Source organism: Mastigoproctus giganteus, chromosome 9 (assembly GCF_048544385.1).
Source record: "Mastigoproctus giganteus isolate SK-2022 chromosome 9, ASM4854438v1, whole genome shotgun sequence".
NCBI classification, from domain to species: domain Eukaryota; kingdom Metazoa; phylum Arthropoda; class Arachnida; order Uropygi; family Thelyphonidae; genus Mastigoproctus; species Mastigoproctus giganteus.
The window spans coordinates 48,445,866-48,460,883 of NC_143583.1; the positions used below are offsets into that span (position 1 = coordinate 48,445,866).

The 15,018-nt window shown below is 39.7% G+C and overlaps 1 protein-coding gene across 1 annotated transcript in view; it reads right to left on the reverse strand.

Annotated features, from left to right (window-relative positions):
* LOC150080206 (protogenin-like) overlaps positions 1-15,018 on the reverse strand; it is a 393,090-nt gene that overhangs the window by 124,261 nt on the left and 253,811 nt on the right. The gene's annotated exons all lie outside the window — the stretch shown is intronic.

Sequence of the window (15,018 nt, forward strand, 5' to 3'; positions counted from 1 at the left end):
TCATTATCATTGCCAACCAAGAGGTGCCAACTACTGGACAACTTCTGAAGGTACGGGAGCATCATTCAGCATTTCATTTAAAACAGAGATGAAAACACAATAAATGTAGTATGTACATTTTTTTAGACACTTGGCTTAGGGAGTTATGTTGTCTACATATTTTTGCTGTTCTTATCGGGTCCTCCATTTATTTCCTACAGGATGTAAAATACGCTTCCACGATTTTTTTTTTTTTTTTTTAAGTTTGCACTGGCCATAAAAAATTTACATAAAGTCGAATTTACATAAGTCAAGTATTACGTAAGTCAGGGAGTGGCTACATATTGATTAAAATATATAGAAAAATAATTTTAAGCAAATAAAGTGACTTCTTAATTTATACGAGGGTTATGTTACAGAATGTTTTGCACAATTTAAATTCATACTGCAATAATTAAAGACCAACACCAGCCGAGGAATTAAAAATTTTTACTATAAAAATAAAATATACAGAATATAATGAAATACTGTGATACTATCGGAAGACTAAAATATTACAATAAATTACGATAAAATAAACTACAATAAAACATTAAAAATATACCGAAGCAATAAAATTATCTAAATTAAACTGGATTAAAAGTGATAAAACCTGAAGCTTTCGGAGACTGCTGTCTCCTTCTTCAACAGTGTACTATTAGTGCAATGACACATCCTTAAGTAGCAGGCCCATGGCACTCATGCACGTGGTCCATCAGACACATTGTCGGCATTTCCCACGCGCGCATCGGAAACGGAAGTGGCTCGGGTACTTGTCAAACAGAACCGGTCATCCCATCTGAGGACAACTGCCTCAAACAGGAGGTGTAAACATACCCCCCTGTCCCTGTTAATAGTATTACGACTGGATGAACCGAATCGCAAGCTCTCGCGCCACTTGTATTCCCAAAATCCATGGGCACTGTCTGTAATGACCGCGTCTTCAGGGGAGATCCAATGCTGCTTCTCCCAGAAGTGCTCTGCCACAGCAGACCACACATAATTAGCAGTCTTAATAGTGGTCATATGCTCCCCCAGACGGTCTTTTAAACGTCGCCCACAATGCACCCCACGTGTAAGTCCCACCTATGCCTTATTGGGATTTTTAGCTAGAGTTATTGCTCCTATAGTGGGATGCTCCAGTTTAGTAGTTAAAGATAGCAAGGAATTTGTAAACTTTATAAGAAGCCAATCTATAGCTGAAGATGAACTTATGATCTCATTTCAAGTTGTATCTTTGTTCACATGTATCCCCATTGGACATGGGGTGCATTGTGTAAGATTGGCCTTGGAACAGGATGATAACTTAAGTGCTAGATGTTTACTAAGTATCGATGATATTTGTAAAGGCGTTAGAGTTTTGCCTCGCTAGCACTACCATGATCTTTCAAAAAGTTATGTACAAGCAGGTCCATCCCATCTGAAATGGGTTCCCCCATTAGTGCCATTGTGGCTGATTTGGCAATGGAGGAACTGGAAACCAGGGTGTTTCATCAGTTGGAATTCCCCATGCGTGAGTGGAGGAGATATGTGGACAATACGTTCACCATTTTAAAAAAGGGGAAGGAAGATGAGGTGCTCAATTTACTTAACAGCTTCTCCTCATTTATATAATTCACCTTGGAGGTGGAAAAAGCTGGGTCCCTCTTGTTTCTGGATGTCCTGGTTAGCAGAGATGGGTCTAGAATAAAGACAACGATTTATAGAAAGCCTATGTGCTGTGGCCAGTATGTTCATTACAGCTCGGCACAGGTTTATCATCATAAGAATAGTGTTGTTTGTTTGGTTTTTAGGAGCATTAGCAACTAAGGCTATATTGCTCCGGGATATGCGGTGGTCATTCCCTGACCTTCCCGCATCCTCCGTATTTGGTGGTGACGGGCTCTAACCCCGGTCTAATCAAGAAGCGTGTGCTATGCACTACTGCTCCTTCCCACCTGGCTACGGAGGCGCCGCAAAGAATAGTGTAGCCAGGGCGTTGTTGAATAGTGTGGGAACCCACTGTAGTACCCCCGAGGATAAGGAAATGGAAATTTGCAGAGTCACAGCAGACCTCAGGAAGTGTGGGTACCCCCAGAGGGTCTTGGACAAATATATTTTTAGGGTAGAGTCCAATCGTAGGGAGTCGCCTGACCCTGTGGCTACCGCAGACATTCCTTACTATCCGGGCCTTTCAGAACACATTGTACTGGCACTGCGGTAGTGTCAGACCCGCTGTGTGCAACTTCTGGGATGGAGATTGCACACAGTGCTGTTTCAAGTTAAAGATCCCGTAGCCCAGGACTATACTAGTAATGTCATGTGGGGGAGACGGGGCGACGTTTAAAAGACCGTCTGCGGGAGCACATGACCGCTATTAAGACTGCTAATTATGCGAGGTCTGCTGTGGCAGAGCACTTCTGGGAGAAGCAGCATTGGATCTCCCCTGAAGACGCGGTCATTACAGACAGTGCCCATGGATTTTGGGAACACAAGTGGCGCGAGAGCTTGCGAATCGGTTCATCCAGTCGTAATACTATTAACAGGGACAGGGGGGATACGTTTACACCCCCCGTTTGAGGCGGTTGTCCTCAGACGGGATGACTGGTTCTGTTTGACACGCTCCCGAGCCACTTCCGTTTCCGATGGGCACGTGGGGAACGCCGACCATGTGTCTGACGGACCACGTGCATGAGTGCCATGGGCCTGCTACTTAAGGATGTGTCATTGCACTAATAGTACACTGTTGAAGAAAGAAACAGCAGTCTCCGAAAGCTTCAGGTTTTGTCGCTTTTAATCCAGTTTATTTTAGATAATTTTATTGCTTCGGTATATTTTTAACTATATTTTTTTTTATCGTAGTTTATTTTGTCGTAATTTATTGTAATATTTTAGTCTTCCGATAGTGTATCACAGTATTTCATTATATTCTGTATATTTTATTTTTATAGTAAAAATTTTAATTCCTTGGCTGGTGTTGGTCTTTAATTATTGCAATATGGAATTTCGCAGCCCCATAGGCCTGTTTGAAGATAATTTAAATTCATGCGTAATGTAAATAATATAATCACCAAAAAAATTCAATAACAGACCTATGAGAGTAACTCTTGCATCTAGCTAAGTTACAAATACCAATACATACCATTCATTTTCTTTGGTTGGAAGACTGGGGACTCTAAAAGATAATGAGGAGCAAACAAAGAGATCCATTCATTTTTTATTGATTTACTTATTTTTTTTAAAATTATTATTATTTTGTTTTTTTGTACAGTAAGAAAATGTATGTTCACTATAAACAACATATACAGTACAACACAAACAATTGAGAGAGAGAGAGAGAGAGAGAGAGGGGGGGTTGGCCTTAGGCAGACTGATGAGAGGGATGATCATGGTCAGATTCTGTTCCCTTGGATTCAGACCAAATAGGTGGGGATGGGGATGTTATGCTAACCCGGGAGGTGAAGGGTTCACGTGACTGCTCCCTTGAGCACTTGAAAAAGGAATCCAGAGTTAATTGTTTTGCATGTTGCCTCTTCTTGCACAACAACTCACAGTAGCAATCAAGTTCTAGCATAACTTTATGTTGCACTTTAGAGCTTTGTTCAAGATTAGGGTCTTTGTCAGCTAACAGATTTAGGCCTTCTATAAGATTTAATGCTTTCGATATTACTTTCATTGTCAGGCTCCATTCTTCTTTAACTTCTGGGCTTTCACACGCTGCTGCTGCCTCCTCTTAATTGCAATGCTGCTCCAATGCAAACAGATCTTCATTTGACAATTCTTGATGATGTGAATAAATTAAATCATCAACATCAGTTGCCCCACTTCAGCAAACCCTATCTTTTTAGCGAATTTCATGCATTTTTTGCATAATTTTCAGCCAGTATCAGAGCCTGTGAAGGAGGTGCTAAGATCTGGACATAACTTATGCCACAAACTTTAAATACAGTTACGTGGAATTTCACGCCATGCAGCATCAATGAATTTTAAAGCATCTTTTATATTGAAGGCTCATCAATATTGCTGCAAACTCATCTGTCCGTGGTCAGTCTTGTCAATTAAATCAGGCAGAATGCACTTTAAATACTGAGACTTAAAAGATTTACTCACATGTTGGCCCATAGGCTGGTGGTATTGAGGTTGTATTTGCCAGGAGAAAAAAAAAAACAAAAAAAAAACAGCCCTGATATTGGAACAGACATCAACAATACTAGGTGGATGGCTTGTGGCATTATCATGAATAAGTAAGATGTTGAACGGAATTCCTTCTGCCTTGCAATACACTTACAATTCTGGACATAACTGAGATCCAAAATAACTTCTGAAAATAACAGAAGTCATACACTCTTTAGGGTTTTTTGAATTACCTCTACATGGGCATGTACGAACTTTATGTAAGCTGAAAAATGCTTAACTTCCCCATCCTCATGTTCTTTTAAATCATCATAAAGGCTACGAGCTTTCTCTTGCACTAGTTAACATGTTTTTTTATTTTAATCACTCATCCATGTAGCAAGAATTTTTTTTCCATGCGCTCCATCAAAACTTGACTGAGCATACGACTTTTGTGTTGTTAAGGGCACACCACTCTTAATACTTTCTTTTTAATTTTATCAGCACTATCTCAAATAGTATCACATTCAGACTTAGAGCCTGTTTAATGCATACTGTGCTCTCACCTCGTTCATAGCACTTAAGCACTTCCACTAGAATTACGAGGATGCTTCCTAGCCATAAAATAAGTAAAAATAAGCACAAAAGGAAACAAAAAATGATGCACTTCTGATAGATGACCAATTGATAATTCTTAAGCAAAACAAAATAAGAACATGGTGGGCTATCGAGCTGTCCTCTCGTGGCACTTTCCATATATATATATATATATGGTTGCCGCACGTTATTTTAAATTCACGTAATTTAAACACGAGTGAATTAAGAAGTCACTATATTAACATTTTAACAAACTTATCTACAAAATGATCTTTTTTTTTTTTTTAATGAGAACCCTAAACACGAAAGGTATCAAAACCTATAGTACTTAGTACCATGCATGGGTTGAAGGAGAAGTATGAGAAGAGGGGGATGCCGGAAACTTTGCTCTAGAGACTAAACATGGGTTTCACCACTTCAAGCCTCCAATAAGCAAAGTGGTGGTATTTTACCGGTTGACGAAAGTCATCTACCACCTAGTGATCTAAAAACTTCTAAAATATTTCTCATTCATTTAATAACAAATATAAGTGGTTTCAGTTCCAATCTCAATGATGTTTATTTCGACCCATAATCTGAATGATCTAAAAACTCCTAAAATATTTCTCATTCATTTAATAACAAAAGTGGTTTCAGTTCCAATCTCAATGATTGTTTATTTCGACCCATAATCTGCCAAGCCCTATTTACTTCCTCCAGTTTCAATTATCAGTTGCCTCAACCACTACTCATCTCACCTCACTAATCACTCCAATATTACTTTTCAGAGAATTCTTAATTCGGAATTGCCCCTTGCTTAAAATCTCTCTATACCATTCTATTGCCACTATCATTCTCCAAACTCCACTAATCATTTGGAACTTACTTTATCCATTCTAACTTTCCTAACAGCAACATAATTTTCCTTCACAATTTTAACATTCACAACTCCAGCTGGCTTCAGTTTTCTAGTCACAAGACCAAGTAGGGTGAGTTGCTGAGGCTTTTGCAATTACTAATGATCTCATGCAGATTGTTCTTTTACCTTCAGTCTGGATGTGACACAGACTCACCAAATGGAGTCCCAATGACGACACCCAGACTAGACCTTCCTGAACATGACCCATTCACCATAGCAGCACTCACACTGCTGGATTTCCACCAAGTTGTTGGCTCCAACTGACTGGCCATGCTAGCTGTACCTACCCTGCACTTGTAGGGTATCCCCCCCGCTTCTTTCTTCTGTTTCCTACCATCCATACTTTTATCCCCCCCCCCATATTTTTATCTTATACAATGATTTTTTCTCTCTGGTGAGGCACTGGGCATGCTACACTGTCATCAGGGGCCATCTTCCCTGTCGGTCCCTTTCTTCTACCTTCCTCCCTTACTTTTCTCTTGCACAACGGGTTTTTTTTTTTTTTTTTTTTAAATTTATGTGTGTTATATATATATACCCCACAGGTCTAAATCTAAATACATCAAAATTATTGCCCGACCTATTTGGCCCTAGAAAAAGTTATCAGCGAACAACCCTACGCTCTGTTAAAATTACAACCGTTGCTCAAGAAACAAGAAACTCAAGAAACAGAGATCATCTCATTCTCAAATCTGGTCCTAGCCACTGAAATCCCAGGAAAGTAGGTGGCAGGACCTGCCAGCGTACTCTAGCATCAGTGGTATGCCCGGCTCCCGTGGCACGGTGTGGTAACGTTGGGTCCCACTAGGGGCTCGGCGGCTAATAGACTGGAGAAACAAAGGGCACAACACAATATACAGCACATGACCCCCACACATTTCAAATCTCTGGTCCTGATACAATGTAAACCCGCGGAGATGGGAGAAATCACATGAGCCATTAGACACTAACATAGCTTACCTTACACCTTACCTACAAGGATACCAGACAATCATAACTGTACATCCCTTGACCTTTTTTTCTCACCAGTAACCCTCCCATGCTAATGTTAGTGGTCCTCTAGGCACTTTAGATCAAAACGTGATGGTCTTTCTCCAATGAGCCTCTTACTCATTTCATTACAGGAATGAAAAGTCGGATGATCTGTGCAATTCTTTTCTTTAGCTGGAAAACAATTTTAAATCATTTGATCCCAATGTTTACTCACATTGTGTCAGCGAAGTTATTCTTGTTGGGATAAAATCCTTTAATCTACATTACACCCTAAAATCATGTCCCTTATCTAAACCCTGTTCTCCCCGCACCTTTTTTTTTCTTTTTTTCATTAACGGCACAAGGGCTGTTCACAAGATAACAAGTTAGCATTTTATTACAATTGGCAATAAAATGTGCCAGTACCTAAATCTTCAACTTCATTTTCTGCTTACAGTAAAGATCAAAACAATTGTAAAACAGTAATTTCTCGGTCAAAAGTAGATTTTAAGCCAGCTGAGAGAGAGAATCTTTATTGCAATTTCAGTATACAGAGATGAAAAAATTGGAAAGTTATCCTTTGCAGAATGGTAGTCGAATATTCTGGTCTCTTACCAAAGCTACTGGCAGGAACTTCTGTCCATCAATACACCTACTTCTGTTAACAACCTTATTTGAGTGGGAGAAGACAGAGAGTGGTAATCAATGGACACTGTTCTTCATGGACTAATGTTATTAATGGAGCCCCCCCCCAGGGTCGGTGCTGTGCCCATTGTTGTTTAGTGAATTTATCAATAATATCGATGAAAGCATATCAGTCTCAATGTTCAAGTTTACAGAGTTGTTAATGACAGTTTCAACAGGATATAGAAAAGTTAGGCAGATGGGCTGAGATACGGCAACTGAAGTTTAACATTGACAAATGCAAAGTACTTCATATGGTTAGCAGTAACCCAAGAGAAACGTACCAACCGTGTGGTACTATACTCAGGGAAGTGAAGAATGAAAAAGACCTGGGGGTAATTGTGCAGTCATACATGAAGTTCTCTGAGCACTGCAGATGGGCTGCCAGAGCAGGTTATGGAGTCTTGTCAATGATATATAGGAATTTTTCTAGCAGATACAAGGAGGTGATTATCCCTTTGTATAAGGCAATGGTCAGGCCGCAGCTTGAGTGCTGTGTACACGTCTGGAGGCCTCATTTTAGGATGGATACGGAGTTGCTAGGACGAACATAAAGAAGGGCAACAATACTGGTGAGAGGAACAAAGGGGTGCTCCTACCAAGAAAGGCTAAAGTTCTGCGAATGCAGCATCTGGAGACTAGGCACCTGCCAGATGATCTGATTAAGGTTTATAAGGCCTTGAATGATTTGAGCAGGCTCATTGCTGATGGGAATCTTCCGCTTGCTCAGATTAAGAACCTGAGGGGGGCATATGGTCCTTGAGGTTATCACAGACATTCTCTCAGATATGCCAGACAAGCTGTACTTGCTACCTGGGAGTCAAAAACGCTGATGGAACTGATATTCGGGTGACACTCAAGTCAAGTGGACCCAATTTCGGCGAAGTCCGGACGGTCTGTGACAGCCAAATCCTCTACTTGCACCTTCACGATGGTGGGACTGTTAGTAATTCTGGGTATAACCTCCATGCACAAGTACATGGTGGGTGACCACCTAAGTGTGAACCAATGTAAGCAGGGGTCGAGGTGTGGTGCCCACACCACATGGAGGACTGCCGCCCCTCTATGTTACCAGGCAGTACTAGGTGGTAGATGACTCTCATCAACCGGTGAAATTCCACCACTTTGCTTATTGGAGGCTTGAAGTAACCCATGTTTAGTCTCTAGAGCTAAGTTCCGGTCCACCCTTGCCTATCTCTTCCATCATGCAGTATGATTGATGACTTTTGAGGTTATGATGAACGTCGTGGCGAGATCCAATATTCCTTACATTTCGAGGGTACAGCTCTAAAACGGTGTTCGCAGGCCGGCCACTAGTTAGTACACCGGACTGAACCTCTTGGTAACTCTCTAGGAGGCTTCCGGATCAGCTAGTGTATATCTTGCTGATCCTGAATCTTGCTACCTCTACTCTGCCAGATAGTGACTGGAGGGAGTCCGAGTAGTGTGTATGCGGGGAGCATTGTCGAGGCCACGTTATGTCAAGGATCTGGGTATATTCTTACCACATGTATGCCATATCCAAAAATTTCATTACTTCATACAGCCACTTTTTCTTACTATTGAATACACAATGAATTGTTAAACTAATAGAGCAAGCTTATCTGCGAAAAGATCTAAACCTCCCAAGGACTTCCTAATTCATTTCACAAATATACGTGGTCTCAATTCTAATCTCAACGATGTCCATTTCCACTTGCAGTTTGCCAAACCCCATGTACTTTTTCTGACAGAATCTCAGTTATCAGTTGATTCAACTACTGCTCATCTCAGATGCCCAAATTATTCGCTGTATGATTCCTTTCGCCTCAAAGGTGGTACTTGTGCATATGTCCGTTCTGATATTCCCTGTCAGAGACTTGGCAATTTGGAATCTCCTCTCTTTGATCTTCTCTGGCTTAAACTCTACCTCACTGTGTCAAATTCATCTGTTGTCTCTACCGTTCTCACAACTCCACTAATCACTTGGAGCTCTTTGGCTTCCTCTCGTTGCAACTTGACTTTCTCCAGTCCAACTTTCCTAACAGTGAGGTAATTTTCCTTGGTGATTTTAATGTTCACAACTCCAGCTGGCTTCCGTTTTCTAGTCACATGGACCCAGCAGGTCAAGATGCTGAGGCTTTTGCAATTACTAATGACCAAGCACAGATTGTTCATTTACATACAAGAATACCGGACAATCCTAATCATACAGCCAATACGCTTGATCTTTTTCTCACTAACAACCCTTCTAAGTACACGGTCGAAGTGAGAGGTCCTTTAGGCACTTCAGATCACAACTTGGTGATTGTCTCTTCTCCAATGTCTTTTATCTTTATCTCATGGCTATTCCCAACCTCGTGTTGTTTGGCATTACAAAAATGCAAAATGGGATGACCTGTGAGACTTCTTTTCTTCTTTTCCTTGGTCGGATTACTGTTTCAAAACTTCTGATGTCAACGTTTGCTCAGATCGTGTCAGTGAAATTATTCTTGAAGGAATGGAATCCTTTATCCCACACGCTACTTTAAAATCTCGCCCTTTATCTAAACCTTGGTTTTCCAATAAATGTGCTAAGGCTGTCCAAGAGAAGAACGTTGCATATCGTAATTGGCTTGTTTCTAATTCTTCAGTTTCATTTTCTGCCTACACCAAAGCTCGCAACAATTGTAAAGCAGTTATTAATCAGTCCGAACTAGAGTTTGAACAGGCTAAGAGCAGAAAACTTGCTTCTTGCCCTAATGGTAGCCGAGCATTCTGGTCTCTTGCCAAAGCTATTGGCCGCAACTTTTGCCCATCTCTACTCCCACCTCTGTCCAAACCAGATGGTTCTGTTGTCACTTCAGCCAAGGATAAAGCTGACCTGCTAGCATCCCATTTTTCTTCCAGCTCATGTATTAATGATCTTGGTAAAACACCTCCCACCATTCCCAACACGCTCCATTCAATGCCTCCTGTGGTCTTCCGTCAAAAGGATATAAGAAGGATTTTGATGAATCTTGATGATAAGAAAGCTCCAGGTCCCGATGGTATCTCTCCACTTGTCCTCAAAACCTGTGCTCCTGAACTTACTCCTATTCTTTGCCACCTTTTTTCACTTTCTTATTCCAAAGGTGTTTTTCCTTCTGCTTGGAAATTTGCTCATATCCAGCCAGTTCCTAAAAAGGGTGACAAATCCCTCCCATCCAATTATCGTCCGATTGCAATTACTTCTACTCTTTCTAAAGTAATGGAGAAATCAATTAACCGCCAACTCTTACACCACCTAGAAACCTTCCGTCTGATCAACGATCGCCAGTATGGATTCCGTCAGTGTCGATCCACTGGTGATATTCTGGTATGTTACCCATTTATGGACTAATTCAATGGAAAGGTTCGGTGAAACACAAGTAGTTGCTCTTGACATCTCAAAGGCTTTCGATCGTGTTTGGCATAAAGGTCTTCTAAACAAGCTTCCATCTTATGGTTTGCCAACTGTTTTTAGTAATTGGTTATCCAGTTTTCTCACTGATCGCTCACTGAGGGTGATGGTAGATGGCTCTCTGTCTTCTAACTTCTCCACTAATGCCGGTGTCCCCCAAGGTTCAGTTCTTTCCTCCACTCTTTTCCTCTTGTATATCAATGACCTTCTTCCATTGACTGGAAATCCTATCCATAGTTTTGCCGATGATAGCACATTGCATTCAACTTTCCATTTTGAGAAACCTTGTCCTGCTCAATCAGCTTTAACTTCTCGAAAATCTGCTACCAATTCCTTAAATGCCGATCTTCAGATAATTCTCCAGTGGGGCAAAGACAACTTAGTCGATTTCAACCCTTCTAAAACTCAGTCTTGTCTGTTCTATCTCTTCATCTGCTCCCATGCTTATCTTTAGTGACACTCCGATTTCTAGGCAAAATGATATATCTCTTTTGGGGATTACCCTGACTTCTAATCTCTCTTGGCACAAGCACATTACAAATATTGCTTCTTCTGCATATAAAAAACTTGGTTTTCTCTTTCGCTCTCGGCGTTACTTTTATTCCAAACAGCTGCTCACTCTGTATAAATCGCAAATCCGCTCTGCCATGGAATATTGTTCCCACATCTGGGGTGGTGCCCCCAAAACCTCTCTCAGGCTTCTTGATTCCATTCAGAAGAAGGCAGTTAGGTTAATTAATGATTCATCTCTAACAGAGTTCCTCCACTCGCTTTCGCATAGACGCACTGTTTCTGCTGCATGCCTCTTCTACAGATACTTCCATGGGCACTGTTCTTCTGGATTGGCTTCTATAATTCCCGCTCTCTCTTTCAAAACAGTCCGAACTCGTGCCGCCACCAGCCAACCTCCATTTACTGTCCAACTTCAAACCCACAGAACCAACTTTTCATCTTCCTCATTTATTCATTCAACTGCCATTTTCTGGAACAACCTTCCTTCATATGTATTTCCTGAAAATTACAATCTACAGAAGCTGAAGTCCAATGTCAACAAACCTCCAACCCAAGCACGGTACCAAGTACTATAGGTTCTAATACCTGTCGTGTTTGGGGTTCACATAAAAAAAAAAAAAAAAATATTCAAATTAACGAAAGACAGTTGCAGAATAGATGTGTGGAAGTGTGCTTTAGTCAGTGGGTAGTTGTTTGCTGGAACAGACTTCCATCTGTTGTGGAAGTTGATAGCTTAAATAGATTTAAGGCTGAACAGGACAAACATTTGGAGTGACCAGACGGGTGAAATGGAAATGGTTTTTTTTTTTTTTTTTTTTTGCTGATGCTGTAAAACTTACTTTCTTGTACCATATGCCTCAACTAATGCTAATAGTTCTATTTTATCCTCATAAAACACAAAGCCAACCTGCTAGCATCCTATATTTTTTGTAACTTGGTAATACATCCCCTATCATAGTCATTATTCCAATGCCACCCATGGTGAGGGGAACAAAGGGGCACTCTTAACAAGAAAGGCTTAATTCTGCAAATTGAAACAACAGGAGAGTAGGCACCTGCAAGGTGATCTGATTGAGGTATATAAGTCCTTGAATGGGTTCAGCAAGCTGAATGCTGATGGGAATCTTCCTTTTGCACAGATTTAAAGAAGGGCAACAAATTCAAATTGAGGAAAGACAGTTGTAGAATAGATGTGCGGAAATTTATCTTTAGCCAGCAGGTGGTTGATTGGTGAAACAGACTTCCATCTTTTGTTGTGGAAGTTGATAGCCTAAATAAATTTAAGGCTGAGCTGGACAGGCATTTAGAATGAATGGAGGGGTAAAATGGGAGGGTTTATTTTATTTTTTATTTTTTTATTTTGGCTGATTTGCATAAGCTTGCTTTCTTGCATCATGCCTTGCCTACTTGGAAATTAGCTCATACCCAGCCAGTTCCAAAAAAATGTGACAAATACTTCCCTTCCAATTTTTGTACCATTCCATTTATCTCTATTCTTTCCAAAGTAATCGAGAAATCCATCAACTCAAGCTATCTTGAAACCTTTCATCTGATCAATGATCACCAATATTAGATTCCATCATTGGTGATCCGCTGGGTGGCTTATGTTACTTACCTTTGGACAATTTCAAGTAAAGTTTATAAATTGTTGTTGTTGGTTTAGGGATTTATTAGGTGCACTAGCAACTATGGCCATAGTGCACCATGAAGTCTGTAAAACTCAAGCAGTTGCTCTTGAGATTTCTCAGGATTTTGATCATAAAAATATTCTGAACATTCCCATCTCATGGCCAGTTGAATGTTTATATTATTGGAATTGGGTATCTCATTCACTCTCTGACTGCTCATTACAGGTGACGGTAAATGGCACTTCCACCTCCAAATGCTGATCTCTGGCAATTCCTCAATGGAGTTAAAAAAAAAAAAAAAAACTGTTCCTACACTAAACCTCAATGACTCTCAAATTACGAGACAAGATGACATATCTCTAATGAGGTTTATTCTAATCTCTATTTTCAAAAGCACATCACAAAAAAAAAAAAATATATATATATATTTCTACTCCCTGGATTCATTACTTTTCTTCTAAAAAACTAATCACTCTGTACAAATCTGAAATCCACCCTACCTTGGAATACTGTTCCCACCAAAACCTCTCTCAAGCTACTTCACTCCATTCAAATTCTCTCTCCACTCTCTCTCTGGCAGACATTTAATTTCAGCAGTATGTTTTCTATCGATACATGGATACTTTCATGGGCACTGTCCTGAACTGGCATCTCCCCACACTTCTAAACCAGTTCAAACAAACACATGCCACATGTGTTTGTTTCTTGCAAAAATGTACAATTTCGTTGGTATGTTTCACAGAACCACTTTTCCTGTTCCTCTTTTATCACCTCTACTTGTTTTTTTTTCCAAACAGAACATAATTGTTCCATCTTTCATATTATTTCCCCAAAATTACAATCTCCAGAAATTCATATCTACTATCAATAATCTATGCACAATACTAAGTTCTGTAGGTTTTAACACCTTTCATGTTTGTGAGTTTAGTTTTAAAAAAATAAAAAAGTGCCCACTGGTTGAGAAAAGCTTTGGTGGAATAAAAACAAAACTATAAGAATCCATGTTATTAACAAACACAATATGTCTGATTTCAGAGGAAGAGAGCAACTGAAGAGTGGATTTAAAACAGCATTAGAAAAAGTTCATAATGTTCATAGGCTAAACCCACCAAACTTGATTGAATGCAGAGTAAAATATATCATAAAAAAGAAAAAAAGTAAAATATGAAAATCACGAATGCATGATTTATGGAAATATTCCGAAATCATTTCTTTAATGGAAAGGAAAAGATAACTGATGTATTTCGATATACACTCATCATATCTTTTATCATATTTTGGGTATACACTCATCATGATGAATGTGTAACCAAGAATGAGTTTACATATTTATGCTGGTACAGTCAGTCCTCGTATAACAAGTGTTTACACTACACGAATTCGATCATACACGATTTATAAATAGGGGAACGATATCATATATAACATGAACCAAATTCGCTTATGCACAATTCACCTTTGTGTTTACAAGAAATGGCAGTTGAACGCAGAATCACCCAACTGAATGCAACATGATGGGAATAAAGAGAAGATTCTGAAAATGTATTTGTTTTTTATGAGTGAAGGGGAAACACATTTCACCATAATGACGTAAAAACCCACACAATTCCAGCTATCGGCATTATCACAAATGCAATTAGATTGAATTTACTACCAGTTCATAACAGATTCCACTAGCAGAAATGCAACTGGAAATTGTTTTCATTGTTTTATGGTAGTAACCCCCAGAAATGTGCTTTAGTAAAATGTGAGCTGGTGAGGTGTTAATAGTGTGTCTTTGCCTTTACGGTGTTGTTTATTCAGTTGCTACACGCGCACAGTTTTGTTTATGTGTATCAAACGTGCCTCCTCATTTTTGTAATTGTGCTTTATTCCCTAAAAATGAGTAAATACTTAAAAGGTGTGAAAAGGAAGTGTCCTGGTGAAGACAGTACAGATTAAAAAAAAACAAAAACAAAATCGATAGACATAGGCAGACTGGGTCAAAAATTCTTACCCAGGAAAATTTGTAGCAGCCTCATACTAGCGTTTATGGCCAAAAATTTTTTTTTTCTATCTATCGATAGAGAAAAAATATGAAATTGTGAAGCACTTTGAGCGAAATGAAAGACCATGTGATACTGCACGTGCTACAGGCCTAAATGAGGCAACGCCGAGAATTAAAAAGAATTCAGAGAAAATAAAAACAACTTTCATAGCAGGAACAACTCAAAGTG